We start from the raw sequence: 14,976 nt of genomic DNA on the forward strand, positions 1-14,976 counted from the left end.
TTGAGAAGGTCATCTATTCAAGGCTTTTGGATTTTACCAACGATAATAATATAATTTTGAACGAGCAGTTTGGCTTCCGAAAGGGACATAATACTGCTCATCAGCTTACGAGAGTTACTAAAATCATCAAGCAGAACAAGCTTGAGTCTAAATCAACTGCTATGGCTTTGTTGGATGTTGAGAAGGCTTTTGACAATGTTTGGCATGATGGTTTGATACATAAACTGTATTTATACGGTTTTCCAATGTATCTTATCAAAATTATCCAGCACTATCTTTCGGAGAGATCGTTCAAGGTTTTTCTGAATGGGATTGCTTCTGGATTATTCAACATTGATGCTGGGGTTCCCCAAGGAAGTATTCTTGGCCCACTTCTGTACAATATTTTTACATCTGATTTGCCTACTCTTCCTGGTAATGGTGTGTTGTCACTTTTTGCTGATGACACTGCCGTTATTTATAAGGGTAAAATAACCAGATATTTAGTTGGCCGTCTTCAGAAGGGTCTTGACGTTCTTTCCGAATACTTTGGCGACTGGAAAATTCGCATAAATGCAGCCAAAACTCAAACCATCATTTTTCCACTTTCCAAATCGGCCCGATTTGTCCCAAAGGATGATGTTTTGATTAAAATGAATGATGTTTCGATACCCTGGTCAAAGGAAGTTGTCTATTTAGGTCTCATACTTGACTCGAAACTTTTGTTTCGACAGCATGTAGACAAAATATTGAACAAGTGCAGCATTCTCATCAGGTGTTTGTATCCTTTAATTAACAGAAAATCAAAGCTATCTTTGAAAAATAAGTTAGCAGTTTACAAACAAATAATTTACCCCGTTATTGAGTATGCAGTACCTGTTTGGGAGTGTTGCGCTAGAACTCATAAATTGAAGCTCCAGCGTGTCCAAAACAAGGTACTCAAAATGGTTTTGAATGTTCCTGGCTGGACAAGATCAAGTGAGGTTCATGAATTAGCAGAAGTAAAAATGTTGGATCAGAAGATTCAAGAAAAATGTTTGAAATTCAGGGAAAAATGTGCTATATCTGAATACCCCTTGATTCAAGGATTGGTTTAGTTTATTGTAAGTTTAAGTTAGTTTTAGGTTAGGTTATGTTTTCTTAACATTTTTTTTTTCCTCATTGTACCTAGTGTTACAAAAATGATAAATCATATACTTTTAAAGTTATAAAAATGAACAGTGTTTAAATCACGAAAAGCAAACTTAAGCTGAAGAGCCACAGCTGACCACTTATTATGTAAACCAAATGTAATTATTATAAGAAAGATTCAATAAAGTATATTTAATTCAAAATTCGCTATCGGTATAATTTCCACATGAATCAACTTCTGCTTTCTGCTTCTGGGCCCGGCTTATCTCTCTCTTTCGTTCAGCAACTTTACCCCAGGACTGCTCTCGCTGTGGTAAACGGCTGCCAGGCACTTTGTTTTTATTTAATTTACTGAATCTGATAACGGTTGCGGTTGCAGCTATAAAAATGAAACCACAGTGAATGCACCGTGAGCTGATAGGAATCGATTACGAGGAGGTGGGGGAAAAGTGAGGTGATAATTTTCACCATTAATTGAACACTTTGGTCAGTTTCACTTAAACGACCAACGGGAAAAACTTGTTGAAGGATTTTCCAATTTCCCATGGGTACAAAAATTAACTTTTCCAACTACATTCCAATTGTTTTATTTTCTTTCAATTTCCTTAATTTCAGCAAAACTTTTTCCCCCCATCCGGAAGCCACAATGTTGTGGCGAGAAAATGAAATTCCTCTTAAAAGTGCCCATTCATTGAGAGAAAGGAAGAGCGAAAAACTTTTCCGAGCATTTCCCCGCCGCCAAATCCGCAACACTATGGTCGTGCGAAAAAAATAGGTTTCTTTCTGGAAGCAAAATGAGAAAATAACTTGCGGTTGTGGCAATGACCACCGACCGCCAACGAAATTGGAAAAGGCTTGCAATTTGGAAATTGGCACACACACACACACACACAAGATATACAGCTGAAGCGATGCTGGCAGCTTTGGAATGGATTTAACAAATTGAAAGTGTGCGGTGTTGTGCAGGGATAAACTTGAAATTACTTCTGATCGGAACGAGTTGGATGGATTGTTGAAGGATGCTGATTGGATGATATTGGGAACGTTTGTAGGTAGCTTAATGCAAGGTGATGATTTTTTTTATGTTTCGTCAATGGGGGTGACTATGGGTCAAACAACGATTCATTTCATCTTCATCATTCATTCATTAATTTCCTAAAAACAAAAAAAAATGAATAACATCGAGAATCTTTTAACGTAGAATTGTTCTCAGATAGCTAACTAACATTTTCCCAAAATATGGTGGAATTTGATGAACTCTACCTTAAATGCTCATCGTCAATTTTAGACAGCTGCCAAATTGACATGATTTGTTCTAGATTTTTTTAGTTAAGTCATCTTTAGATGTCCTCTACACAACCCTTTAAACATAACTTAGTTTCATTGAGAAGAACCTCAGAAATGGTAAAATCCATAAAAAATCACTTTGACGCAATCCCACCCCAGCCCCAATGTCACCCCCATTGACGGTATATGAGTTTTATTTTTTAAATTTTTATTTTCAATTTACAAAAAAAAAAAAAAAATCGAGCGCTCCTTACATTTTTTTTCTTAACTTATTTTTATTAGGTCCTTTAAGGTGCTGTGACCAGGTTGGGACCGAGGATCAGTAAAACAATATATAATAACAAAAAAAAACTCCTTAAATTCCATACTTGGAGATCATGTAACTGACGAGGGTTACTTGGTCCAAGCGGGTCTTGCAGATCTTGAACCTGCCGATGTACTCGGAGAAAATCCCCCACAGCTCAGCCGAACTGTAGAGTACCTCCCCGGCTTCCTTCTCCGTGGCTCCACCGTCTCGGGGGCCACCTTGGCTGCTTCCTGCGGGACGAGGGCGATCCTCGGCAGCGGAGGGAACTCCGCCGGCGTAAACGCCGGAACTGCTGGACTCTGCTTCTCCGCCTTCCTTGCCGGCGATTTCGGTTTCGACGCCTGCTGGCGCCTCCGGATGAAGTCCGCACGCTTAGGGCAGCTGCGGTCCGTGGCTTCGTGGGCTCCAGAGCAGTTGGCACACCGCTTCGGCTCGGCTTCTTGGACTTTGCACTCGTCCGTCTTGTGGGGACCCCCACAGTTGTTGCACCTGCCTTTCAGGTGACAGTTCTTGGTTCCATGACCCAGCTGCAAGCAGTTCCTGCACTGGGTCACGTTCGGCCGCTTGTTCCGGTAGGCCTCCCACCGGATGATAGTGCTTGCCACAACTTTCATTGCAGAGAGCTTCTTCAGATTGGTGTATCCCTTGGGAAGACCACAATGTACGGAGTTTCGTCCACGGTGGACTTTTCCTTCCGCTTGATGATATGCACCTCCAGCGCGTCCAGCTTGAGATCCCTCTTCAGAAGGTACTTGACCTCGTCCGGTTTCAGTTCATCAGGAAAACCACGAAGAACCACCCTATGATTTCGTTCGCTCCGCCGATCGTGGGTGTAGAATTCCACTTTCTTCTTCTTGAGTAGCTCTTGCAACTTGTCAAAAACTTTGACAGAGAAGCAGGTCACCTTGGTTCCAAATCGGGTTAGTTTGTAAATTGGGTTGAAACCAAATTTACAACTTCCACTATCGCCACGAGCTTGTAAAAATCCGTGGTGTTCTTCACCACCAAAGGTGGTTGCTTTTGTTTACCTGCCGACTGGCCGGGTGGTGGAACCGCCGGGGCGTCCCCTCCTCCTGCTGGGCTGGCATTGTTGTTGTTTTTGTTATCCGCTAGCCGGCTGAACTTGTTGTTGTTGAGCAGGGCCTTCTCAACTTTTTCTCCTTCGATGCCGATTCCAATGACCTCGCTGGACTTCTTCCGCTTCCGATTCCCGCAGACGGGACGAAAATCTTCCTCCTCGGAGGATTCCTCCACCTCCATCTGTCAAAAACTTCCAAGCACGCGAGATGACAACACGAGCAAAACACGTCTTAACTTGTCGCTGGCTGGCGACTGAGTGCGCTCCTTACATTAATTCATAGGATATTTCGTCGGATTCAAGGGTTGACGTCGACGCGAAAGGTTTCGTTTTTTTCATCTGCACAGTTAACCCTCTGCTGCACAAATTGTTTTTTGAATTTGTTTATTTTTCTCGTATTCAAGAGATCATTTTGAGCAACTTTTGTTCTACTAAAAATTTTACTTCTCTTGTGTGTGTGTGTCCAATCCAATACCCGCTAACCGGTAGCGATATTATGGGAAAGTATAATTTGTATCAGACTTTGTTTATGCCGAAAGCTGATACAACTTATCTCAGTCCCGGGTATTAGGTGGTGATAGCCCTCGCGCTGCTTCCAACGACCCATTTCAGAATAACAGAGCTCCTTGCGGTCCAATTCCGAGGTCGCTGGGCATAGTTCGGCCCCGCCTAAACATAGAAGCAAGCATCTGAAGGAAACTCGATCTATATTTAGACTTCCAATCCCCTCAGGCAAATCAGGGATCAGCGCGTATTTAATATGAAAAGATAACATGTTTCAACATCACGGATCAATTCACTGCTGGAGTGTAAACCTTCTGATGGCCGACTGCTTAGCGTCCCAGACCACCAATCCTAAGGTGTGAGTTCGAATCCCAAATGGATTCATTTTCGTTTTTGTTCATATTCAAAGTTCAAATTCCTGGTTCCAAATTTCAAAGGTACCGACCGGGATTTGATCCCTGAACCTTTAGCTTGTGAGGCAGAAGCCGTAACCATTAAGCCACGGAACCGGTTACAAAAAATTTTACTTCTCTTGTTTAATGTTTTCTTGTTTAATTTTTAGTATTTATAATTGCATTTATCTTGTTTTGTTTATGTTTGTTTTTGTTAGTATTTGGACTATTATACCATCTCTTATCATTACATTTTGCATTTCTTATTTTTCATGTTTTTACAGTCAGTTTTTCAATGTTTTGCTTGTTTTTCACTTTTTTTTAATATAGAATGAAACCATTTTTATTTAAATTGTTTGAAAACGCTTAGAGTCATAGTCTGGTACACTACAAAAATTACTGCATAATTATTTTTACATGTAATAAAGAAAATATTAGTAAAAAACAAAGCCAAAGTTGATCCGAAAAAAAAATACATTTTTTTGAACATTGGTAATAAAGTCACCTAACCCAAGTCGCAGTTTCAACCCTAATATTTTCTTAAATTTTAAGAGTTGCACCCAAAACTGGGCAGCGCTCGTCCGGGAGATTAATGGTAAACAAAAGTTCAACCATCAAAACAAAAAATCTAAAGTGTCGACTACGGAAATCGAACCAGAGACCTTTGACAGACTAACTCAATGACTTAACTGCCTCGGCCACCACAGCTTGGTGACAAAGGAGTGGTCAGATCGTCGCCGTCGTGCTAACTTGTCACACGTGCATTTTGGGCCAAATTGAGTTAAGAACGCCATTTTGTGCAGCTAACAATGCCTCACCTTTTGACCTTCACAGATCCCCAAAATTCGATTTCAATCGTGAGATATTCAATAAAAACCGAAAAACTCCGTGCATTGTTGTCACTCTACATATAAAAGAAGTTTCAATCATGTCGTGCTATCTTGTCACTCCCTGAAAATTGATGTAAGTGCGACAACTGGCCAAAAGGATTTCAGGTCAGAACGCGTTTGACGCACGTACAAGTAGGACTACCGTAAACATTTGTAATTATAACTCGGGACTCCAGCAACCAACTCCAACCAAACTTCGGGACAATGCACATAATGATCAGCCAAACAAAATGTGTCTGTTATTGTTTAAATTGCGTGCTTTCGTTTTTGTTTATTCAAGGTCAAACACTAAAACGCGTTCTTCTCGAAACATAGAAATGGCGGGTACGACAAGATATCACGACGACGTCGAGATGCCGATGTATAGCACTTGTTGGAGATTTATTGTTTCAATTTACGAATGAACAAATGTGTTATAACGGTGTGAGTTGGTAGCATTTTGACACTGATCCCTCAATCAATTTTGAGGGATCGATTCTCTTCAATGTGACCGAATACACCAAATTTGTAAAAAAACCTATGTCCAATAAAATTTTGTATGATTTATTTGAAAAGTATTTTAAACCGATAGGGCGTTCAATTTATTTTTAAAAATCATTAGAATTTCCTTTTTTATTATATTTAAATATTTTCCAAATTGCTAAAACATTTAGGCATCCATTTGAGTAGTCTGTTATTTTTCAAATATTTCAAGGAGGATGATTCAAACATTTCAAGGATGAATAGTTTTTAAACTTGTAAGAAGAGTTTGGGATCGGAATGACGGTTTAATGATCTGTGATGATAATTTTTTTTTCAATGATTTGTGATCATTGAAAAAAATGGTTTTTGTTTTGTAAACTTTGAATCACTCTTTTTATTGATTTTACTTTTTAATTTACAATCTTTTGATTTATTGTAAATTTAAGTGTTAAATTTTATTTTGAATTTGTGCCTTGATGTATTTGTATGTTTAATCAAAATATAATTTTAAATTGTTTAAGAGCGAGTCCACCTCTTTTGTATGGGACGTTGTTTGGACTTGATCAATTTGTTTAAAATTTTAATGGGTTGTTTGTAAATTTAAAACTAGCATCTGGCCAACTCTTTGTCAAAGTGAAGTGGAGAGAAGCAAAGTTTTATGGTTTAAACACGGCAAAAATCATAAAATGCTGTAAATAAGGCAAAATACAATTAAATTTTAACAACATCAGAAAAGGCCTAAAAATGCAAAAAAAAGCGGGGGAAGCATCCCAATTGGTTAAATCTACAGGTAGTTATTGGCATTTTAATGAAAAAATAGCACAATTTTCGAACTCAAATAAAACAGTGTTTTGTACAGATATCAACTCGATTGGACCTGGAGCTTGTAGGGGACTACCATCTGAGATTGATAACAGTTTATCACGTACAATAGACATTTTTTCCTTTTTAGTGAATATTTTGATGTACATTTGTGTCCTGATTTGCACAACTTCCCGTTGACCTAAATTTTAAATTAAATTTGGCGAAAAGCTAGTTTTATATTCAAAAACAACCCCTGTAAATTTCAGGTAGATTGGTGAGTTCAATGCTAGATGAGTATGTTTTGCTCGTGGACTCTGCACTGAGCTGCAAATTTCAAGTTTTAGTGAAAGTACACATAATTGAGAACCAAATTACATCTTAAACTCAAAAGTGATGAAACTGGAAAAATCTACAGTTGTCAATAGTCATTTAAAAGATTTAGTACCGAAGAGTTTAATAAAAAATCAAATTCAATAAAAACAATACCGAGTAAGTTAGTTTAAAGCCTAAGTTAAAAAAGAATCATTCTAAATATTCATAAAACTCAGTCACTCCCGATACATTTCCTTGGGGCACACAGCTTCCATCTGGTTCCGATAAGAAAATCCATCTTCTTAAAACAGCCAGTACACTTCCGTCCACTACCCATCTCCGAGGCCCTCGTAAAACAGTCCAGTTAACCTTCGCCGAAGTGCCATCAAGTGCCACGCAATTAATTTAATATCCTTAATTTGGGCGCGCACGCTTTTCCACTTGCACTCCACCGCCAAACAACAGTTCGACAGAGAGGAAAGAGGAAAAATCATTTTCCACTGCACATCCTTCTCCCTGTCCCCTTCAGCAAGCAGCTTACAGGTGAGCTGGGCAAAAGTTTTCGGCGTTATCTTCTATTTTTAGCTGCTCACATCCACACATTTTTCCGGTATCATTTTCAGCCAGTCTTCCCTGACCAAACACCCCGGGCTGGGAAGCCCTGCTGGCGCGAATTTTCCCCCTCACAACAGCACCAAAACATATTGTGTTTGTGCGAAGCGTCGCTTTTAATTAAATGGTTTTCCACGTTTTCCGCATTATTTTCCCAGGATTCACTAAGCGAGCAGCCCGCGTGTAACCTTACACCTGTGGAACACAACAGTTGGCGAATCTCTGAGTGGAAAACCGCGAACATTGCTGCAATTGACGCCAGCTGTTACCTGAAAAAACGGCGTTTTCCAACAGTCACGAGCCACTTGAAGTTCGAAAGAAAAAACCTCTTTAAACCGACGATAAAAAAGTCCTCGTCGGCGAGGACCGAACCGCACGTTCCGAGATTTCGAACCAACTGGTCCGCGGCCAAGCACGGCCAGCCAAGTTGACTCCACGACCAGATTCACGATGACTGTGGTCCTGGTGCCGAATACAATGGAGGCGAGTCCTGGTGCGAATACAAGCGAAAAACAAGAAAATTGTGGGTGGAGAAAGGGGGGCTCGTCCTGAACCACTCTGCTAGTGTGTGGGTGCGTGTCTGGAAGCACGTGCTCCAGTCGAGCTTGAATAGAAGAGCCGGGAGATTCAGGATAGATAAACCGCACACTTTGGTTCGTCAAGCTCTCTCAATTTTGCTAGCTCGCGCTCTCTCTCTCTCTCTCTCTTGTTGGAACATGCCACAACAAACCTCAATCATCGCCTCCACCAGAATACCCACTTCCCGGTCCTAGACTCGGTGTTCAAGTTCATGGTGGTCGTTAGCAGTTAGCGAAATCTGGTTGCTTTTTCTGTCCATGCGGGATCGACGGTTTGTGTGTGTTTGCCGACAGGGATGCCAGATGTTCAGAAAATGCTTAAAACTCAACGTCTTTTAATTATTAAGTCGTGTAAGCTTAATTGAATTCCAGTTTCATCCTAAGAATTAGGCAAGTGAATCTATAACAGTAGTTTATGCAGCAAAGTGAAAAATGATGACCTACCAGCACGAGTTGATCATTTATTCAGTGAAGCGCTGTCATGTGCTGTACAAATATTGATTATGCATTGAATATTTATTTGTCATTTCTAAAAACATTTTTTTGAATTTTATTTTTCTGTAAAGCTCTTTAGTTTACAGTCCGTGAGTTTTATGGTTAGGTTAAGTCAAAAACCAAAATACGGCCAAATTTTCAGCTCTCAAATGTCTGTTTTAAAAAACTTTTCTGCACTGTTGTATAGAGAATGATAAGTAGTCCATATTGTCACTGTAGGATGACAATAAAAATTAATATAATCAAAGCGAAATTGTAAAAATTGTCGTTGTCCGTCGTGAAACTACTTACTTTTCCTGTCATTCTTGAACGACGAAATAGCCTACTTTTCTGTACCAGAAATAATAGAATCGAATAGCAAAACTTTTCAAAATAAATGCTAAAAAGTTCTACTTTTCAGCACTTAAATGGGTGCTGAAAAGTTGAAGTTTTCAGCACTTGTTTCGAAAAGTAACACTTTTCAACATTTTTTTGATTTTAACGATTTATTGACAAAATACATGAAAATTTGACATAAAATTTCACTCAGTGAGTGTTTTTTGGAATCGTAAAAAATGTTGTATGGAACTCGTTGCAAAACTTGATTTTTTCAGCACTCTTCGTATTTATCCAACTCGGTGAACCTCGTTGGATAAATGTACGACTCCTGCTGAAAAAATCCTCTTTTTGCAACTTGTTGCATAAACTACTATTCTATCACAGTCTTGTCTCTATTTGTCGATCCACGATTTAATTTCCTGTTTCGGCAAATTTTTCAGTCACTTCAGATAGCCGCAGCGTATTTTTTAGAACAAACTTTTCAGGTAATACAAGTCATCGTTACATAAAAATGTCATAAGGAAATGTTTCATCGAGAAATTGCTAAAATATCATTGTTGAAAGTTTTCTGTTTTAAGTAACTTAATTTTTTATTGCTCTTTTTAATAACTGTTCAGAATACTTGTCAAACACGTAGAAAATTTCTTATCTTGAGTTCTAATTCTATAGTTTTTTTTTTTAAATAAGGTCTTATATAAATATGAAACACTTCAGCTTATAGCACTTTTTCAAAAAATCTCAAGTAATGAACGTCAACAAACCTTACCAAACATGTTTTTAAGTCGAAAGTGGACTACAAATTACTGTGCAAGCTCCAAAAGCCATATTTTCCATGCTTATTAAATATCGTCCAGACTCGATTATCCAAATCCTCGTTTATCCGAAGTTTCAATTATCCGAAGTTCGATTATCCGAAGGTTTGTATGGGACTTTGGATAATCTTATCATAGTCGTATTTCGTTTTTTTCGTATTTTTTTAATTTTCTAACTTTGAACATCAAGTTTAAGTTCTGCGACCCCATTTTGGTTAAATTTGAATGGTTGCTTGCCAATTAAATAAAAAAAATGATTTTTTTATATTTCATCATCGCCATTTTGGCCTCCACCTTGGATTTGAAAATTTTATATCACTTTAGAGTAGTTCATGGTCATACTTAAGCTCGACAGCAATTTCAATACAAAATGTTCAAAATAACGTCACAAACATTTTGTTTAGTTAAACAAAAATGAAATAATATTTTAAATATTATATAAAAAAAACACCCACCCCAAACTATTTAAAAAAAACTAACTTAATCCACCTGTGTGGTTGATACCTTCCTCACTTTTTACCAACAATGGGTAATATGAGTGGTTTGGACACATATTTCAGCTATTTTTTTTAGGTCCAGAAAAATAAGTACACAGATATAACTTAAGTTGTCATAACTCGAGACAGGGTTGCAAGATTTTCTATTATGTGGACTCGTTGGAAAGGTCTCTTGATTACCTAACCAACGATGGGTCGGATGATGGTTCCGGACATCGATTACATGCATTTAAGTGAGATCCGGCTTCAAAAAAGTACATTAATATCACTTAAGTGGTCATAACTCGAGACAGGGTTGCCAGATTTTCAATTATGTGGACTCATTGGGAAGGTCTCTTGATAACCTAACCAATAATGGGTCGGATGATGGATTCGGACATCGTTTACATGCATTTAAGTGAGATCCGGCTTCAAAAAAGTACATAAATATCACTTAAGTGGTCATAACTCGAGACAGGGTTGCCAGATCTTCAATTATGTGGACTCGTTGGAAAGGTCTCTCGATTACCTAACCAACGATGGGTTGGATGATGGATCCGGACATCGATTACATGCATTTAAGTGAGATCCGGCTTCAAAAAAGTACATTAATATCACTTAAGTGGTCATAACTCGAGACAGGGTTGCCAGATTTTCAATTATGTGGACTCATTGGGAAGGTCTCTTGATAACCTAACCAATAATGGGTCGGATGATGGATTCGGACATCGTTTACATGCATTTAAGTGAGTTCCGGCTTCAAAAAAGTACATAAATATCACTTAAGTGGTCATAAATTGAGACAGGGTTGCCAGATCTTCGATGTTGTGGACTCGTTGGAAAGATCTCTTGATTACCTAACCAATGATGGGTCGGATGATTGATCTGGACATCGTTTACATACATTTAAGTAAGATCCGGCTTCAGAAAAGTACATAAATATCACTTAAGTGGTCATAACTCGAGACAGGGTTGCCAGATTTTCAATGTTGTGGACTCGTTGGAATGTTCTTTTGATTATCTAATCAACGATGGGTTGGATGATGGATCCGGACATCGTTTACACTCAACCCCCGGTGGTTGGTCACTTTTTCGTTTGACACTTTTTTTAGTTTGTACCTCGTTGGTTGGTCAAAGTCAAACTAAAAAGTGACGAACTGTCACTTTTTACACGGCGCTCACGCACACTATCAAAATAAACGTTTGGTAGTGTGTGTAAGCTCAGTGTAAAAGGGGTGTCAAACTTAAAAGTGACCCCGTTCGTTTGACAACAGTTGGTGTCAAACCATCGGGGTTTGAGTGTACATGCATTTAAGTGAGACCCGGCTTCAAAAAAGTACATAAATATCACTTAAGTGGTCATAACTCGAGACAGGGTTGCCAGATCTTCGATGTTGTGGACTCGTTGGAAAGGTCTCTTGATTATCTAATCAACGATGGGTTGGATGATGGATCCGGACATCGATTACATGCATTTAAGTGAGACCCGGCTTCAAAAAAGTACATAAATATCACTTAAGTGGTCATAACTCGAGACAGGGTTGCCAGATCTTCAATGTTGTGGACTCGTTGGAAAAGTCTCTTGATTATCTAATCAACGATGGGTCGGATGATGGATCCGGACATCGTTTACATGCATTTAAGTGAGACCCGGCTTCAAAAAAGTACATAAATATCACTTAAGTGGTCATAACTCGAGACAGGGTTGCCAGATCTTCGATGTTGTGGACTCGTTAGAAAGGTCTCTTGATTACCTAACCAACGATGGGTCGGATGATGGATTCGGACATCGTTTACATGCATATAATTGAGATCCGGATATATGTGAAAACACATTTTTATACATAACTTTTGAACTACTTATCGAAACTTCAAACAATTCAATTGCGGTGTATGGGACCCTAAACCTAGTCGAATGCAACTGGTTCGATCAAAATCGGTTCAGCCAGTGCTGAAAAAACTTGGCAAGATTTTTGAACACATACATACATACACACACACACACATACACACACACACATACACACACACACACACACACACACACACACAGACATTTGTTCAGTTCTCGATTCTGAGTCGATATGTATATATGAAGGTGGGTCTTCGAGCTTTTGATAAAAAGTTCATTTTTAGAGCAGGATTATAGCCTTACCTCAGTGAGGAAGGCAAAAAACTATGGTATCTGAGAAACTTTTTTTTTTTAAATGATATTTATTAAACTGCTCTAATATTGCTGATTCTAAATTCTTTCATACTCATGAAAATTATTTTTCCTGAAGCTTGCAAAAGAAATTAGTAATATTGGTAATAAAACGGGTTTTCTATCCATGCTACTGTTTAATGTAAGGTTAAGGAAATTTGATATTTATTAATAAAAATCCAGTGATACTCTCAGCAATCTAAAACCTGCTCATATTTCGATTGTATCAGGTATTTCAGAGCAAACAGGTAATTTATCGTCGCTTGTGTGCTATCTTGTGACACGTCCGATCTTTTTACAGCAGACGTGTCACAAGATGTGCTAGTGACAATATGTAAACAAAACATATGTAAAATCTATTCTTGTTAAAATTTTGTTTCAATAAAGACTTATGATTTTTTTTCTGAATAAATCCCACTTATTCAAAAGCTCAGTTAAAACTAGATTTTCAATAGTTTAGCGATTTGCAACGGAAGAAGAAACCTTCTACAATGTTTTGTCTTGCCTTATTTTGCTTCATTCCTTTGTGGACCATCATTCAGTGAGGTACTCCTGGATTTTAGCTCCTGAAAAGTGCTTAAAAAGTGCAAAAATGCCTCAGGGCAAGAAAAAGAGGCGGTCCTCACCAGCAGGATCGGCAGATTTGAAGAAGCTAAAGAATGCCGAAGCGCTACCTGCAAAGCCAGGCAGTTTGAGCAAGGACGCTCAAAAATTGTCTGGAAACCAGTTCGCTACCCTCCCTGTGGACGTGAGCGAGAAGGAAGAATTTGAACGACGGGAAAAGTTGCCACCCATTTTTGTGAAAACATCGTCATCGGATTCGGTGCGAAAGTGGCTGACCGGATTTATCAAATCTGGTGCTTTACGAGCTTCCATTCGCTTGTGTGCTGATGGACTCAAAATTCTGCTACCTACCAGAAAGGATTACAACTACGTTCGTGATTTCCTGAACAACACACAGATTGAATACTACAGCCATGACGATCCAGGTAAACGCCCCATGAAACAGGTCCTCCGAGGCCTGTACGACATGGATGTGAGTGTGCTGAAAGAAGAGCTCAAAACTCTTAAGTTGAACGTGATCGAAGTCTTCAAGATGACGAGACACAACAAGGACATCAAGTATCGTGATCAACTGTACCTGGTTCATCTCGAGAAAGGATCGACAACGCCGTCTGAGCTGAAGACAGTTCGGGCAATTTTCAACATCATCGTGACTTGGGAACGTTATCGTCCAGTGCACCGTGACGTGACGCAATGTTCGAACTGCTTGCAGTTTGGACATGGTGGAAGGAAATGTTTCATCAAGAGTCGTTGTGCAACCTGCGGAGGTGAGCACAAAACACAAGCTTGCGAAACAATCAACGAGAACATCGAAGCCAAATGCTTCAATTGCGGTGGCGACCATTGGACCAAGAATCGAAGCTGCCCAAAACGTGCTGAGTGCGAGGCACCAACCAAATCGTCGCAAAACAACACCAACTTTCACGGACGTGGATTTTCCTGCTTTGGCGTCACCTGGAGCGGGATCTGTTCGAGTGGTTCCAAATCTGCAGCCATTGCCGTTGAATCAGCGGCAAAAAGTTGCAGAGAATACAACATCTCCTGGCTTCAGTCAGCAACCGAGGGAAAACCAACCAAAATCAACGGGTGAAGGCAGTAGTGACCTGTTTTCACCACAAGAACTTCTGAACATTTTCATCGAGATGACAACAAATCTGCGTGGGTGCAAAACTCGCCAGGAAAAAGTAAGAACTCTTGGAGCATTCATCTTAAAATACAGTTCGTAGTTTACTCGTTCTAGTGATTTTGAATATTTCAATGGATTTATTTTTTTAGTTTTAGGTTAGGATTAGCTGTTAAAGTGATTTTTTTTTTCTTTTTTACCCAAATGTGTTCAATTCAATGCAATAATGTAAAACAATTTGAAGCAAATAAATAAATGTGATCAGTTAATAATAAACGAAAAATACAACAAAGATGAAGAGCATTAGGCCATACCACTTAGCATGTAAAAGAAATGTAATTATTATAAGAATGTTCAATAAAGACATATTTAATTTTAAAAAAATGCCTTATTTTGCACATTTTGATGAGTAATTGACACATAAAACACATCATTTGTATAATTTCGCCTGAAACAATGTAGGTTTAAAGAAATGAAGAAATTGATAAAAAAATACAATTATTTAACATACATCTTTCATGAAAGAATTCAGGGAAATCGAAATAATAAAGATCAATCCTTTATATAATAGAACCTAAAGATACCGCAAAATAAAATTCAAATACAAATGTATACTTATTAAAAAACACACTTGGTTTATTTATTTAAA

General features: G+C 38.6%; 1 protein-coding gene across 7 annotated transcripts in view; it reads right to left on the minus strand.

Annotated features, from left to right (window-relative positions):
• Nucleotides 1-14,976, minus strand: part of LOC6051146 (calcium/calmodulin-dependent 3',5'-cyclic nucleotide phosphodiesterase 1A) — a 660,139-nt gene that overhangs the window by 357,506 nt on the left and 287,657 nt on the right. Inside the window, exon 1 of one of the 7 annotated variants that reach the window (XM_038257818.1) lies at nucleotides 8,028-8,194. The exons of 5 other annotated variants lie outside the window; for them this stretch is intronic. The gene's annotated coding sequence lies outside the window, so the exon portion shown is untranslated. Of the gene's footprint in view, nucleotides 1-8,027; nucleotides 8,195-14,976 lie in introns of those variants that run through there. One more of the 7 variants, XM_038257810.1, reaches the window with a different exon arrangement.

Source organism: Culex quinquefasciatus, chromosome 2 (genome assembly GCF_015732765.1).
Source record: "Culex quinquefasciatus strain JHB chromosome 2, VPISU_Cqui_1.0_pri_paternal, whole genome shotgun sequence".
Classification (NCBI taxonomy): Eukaryota; Metazoa; Arthropoda; class Insecta; order Diptera; family Culicidae; genus Culex; species Culex quinquefasciatus.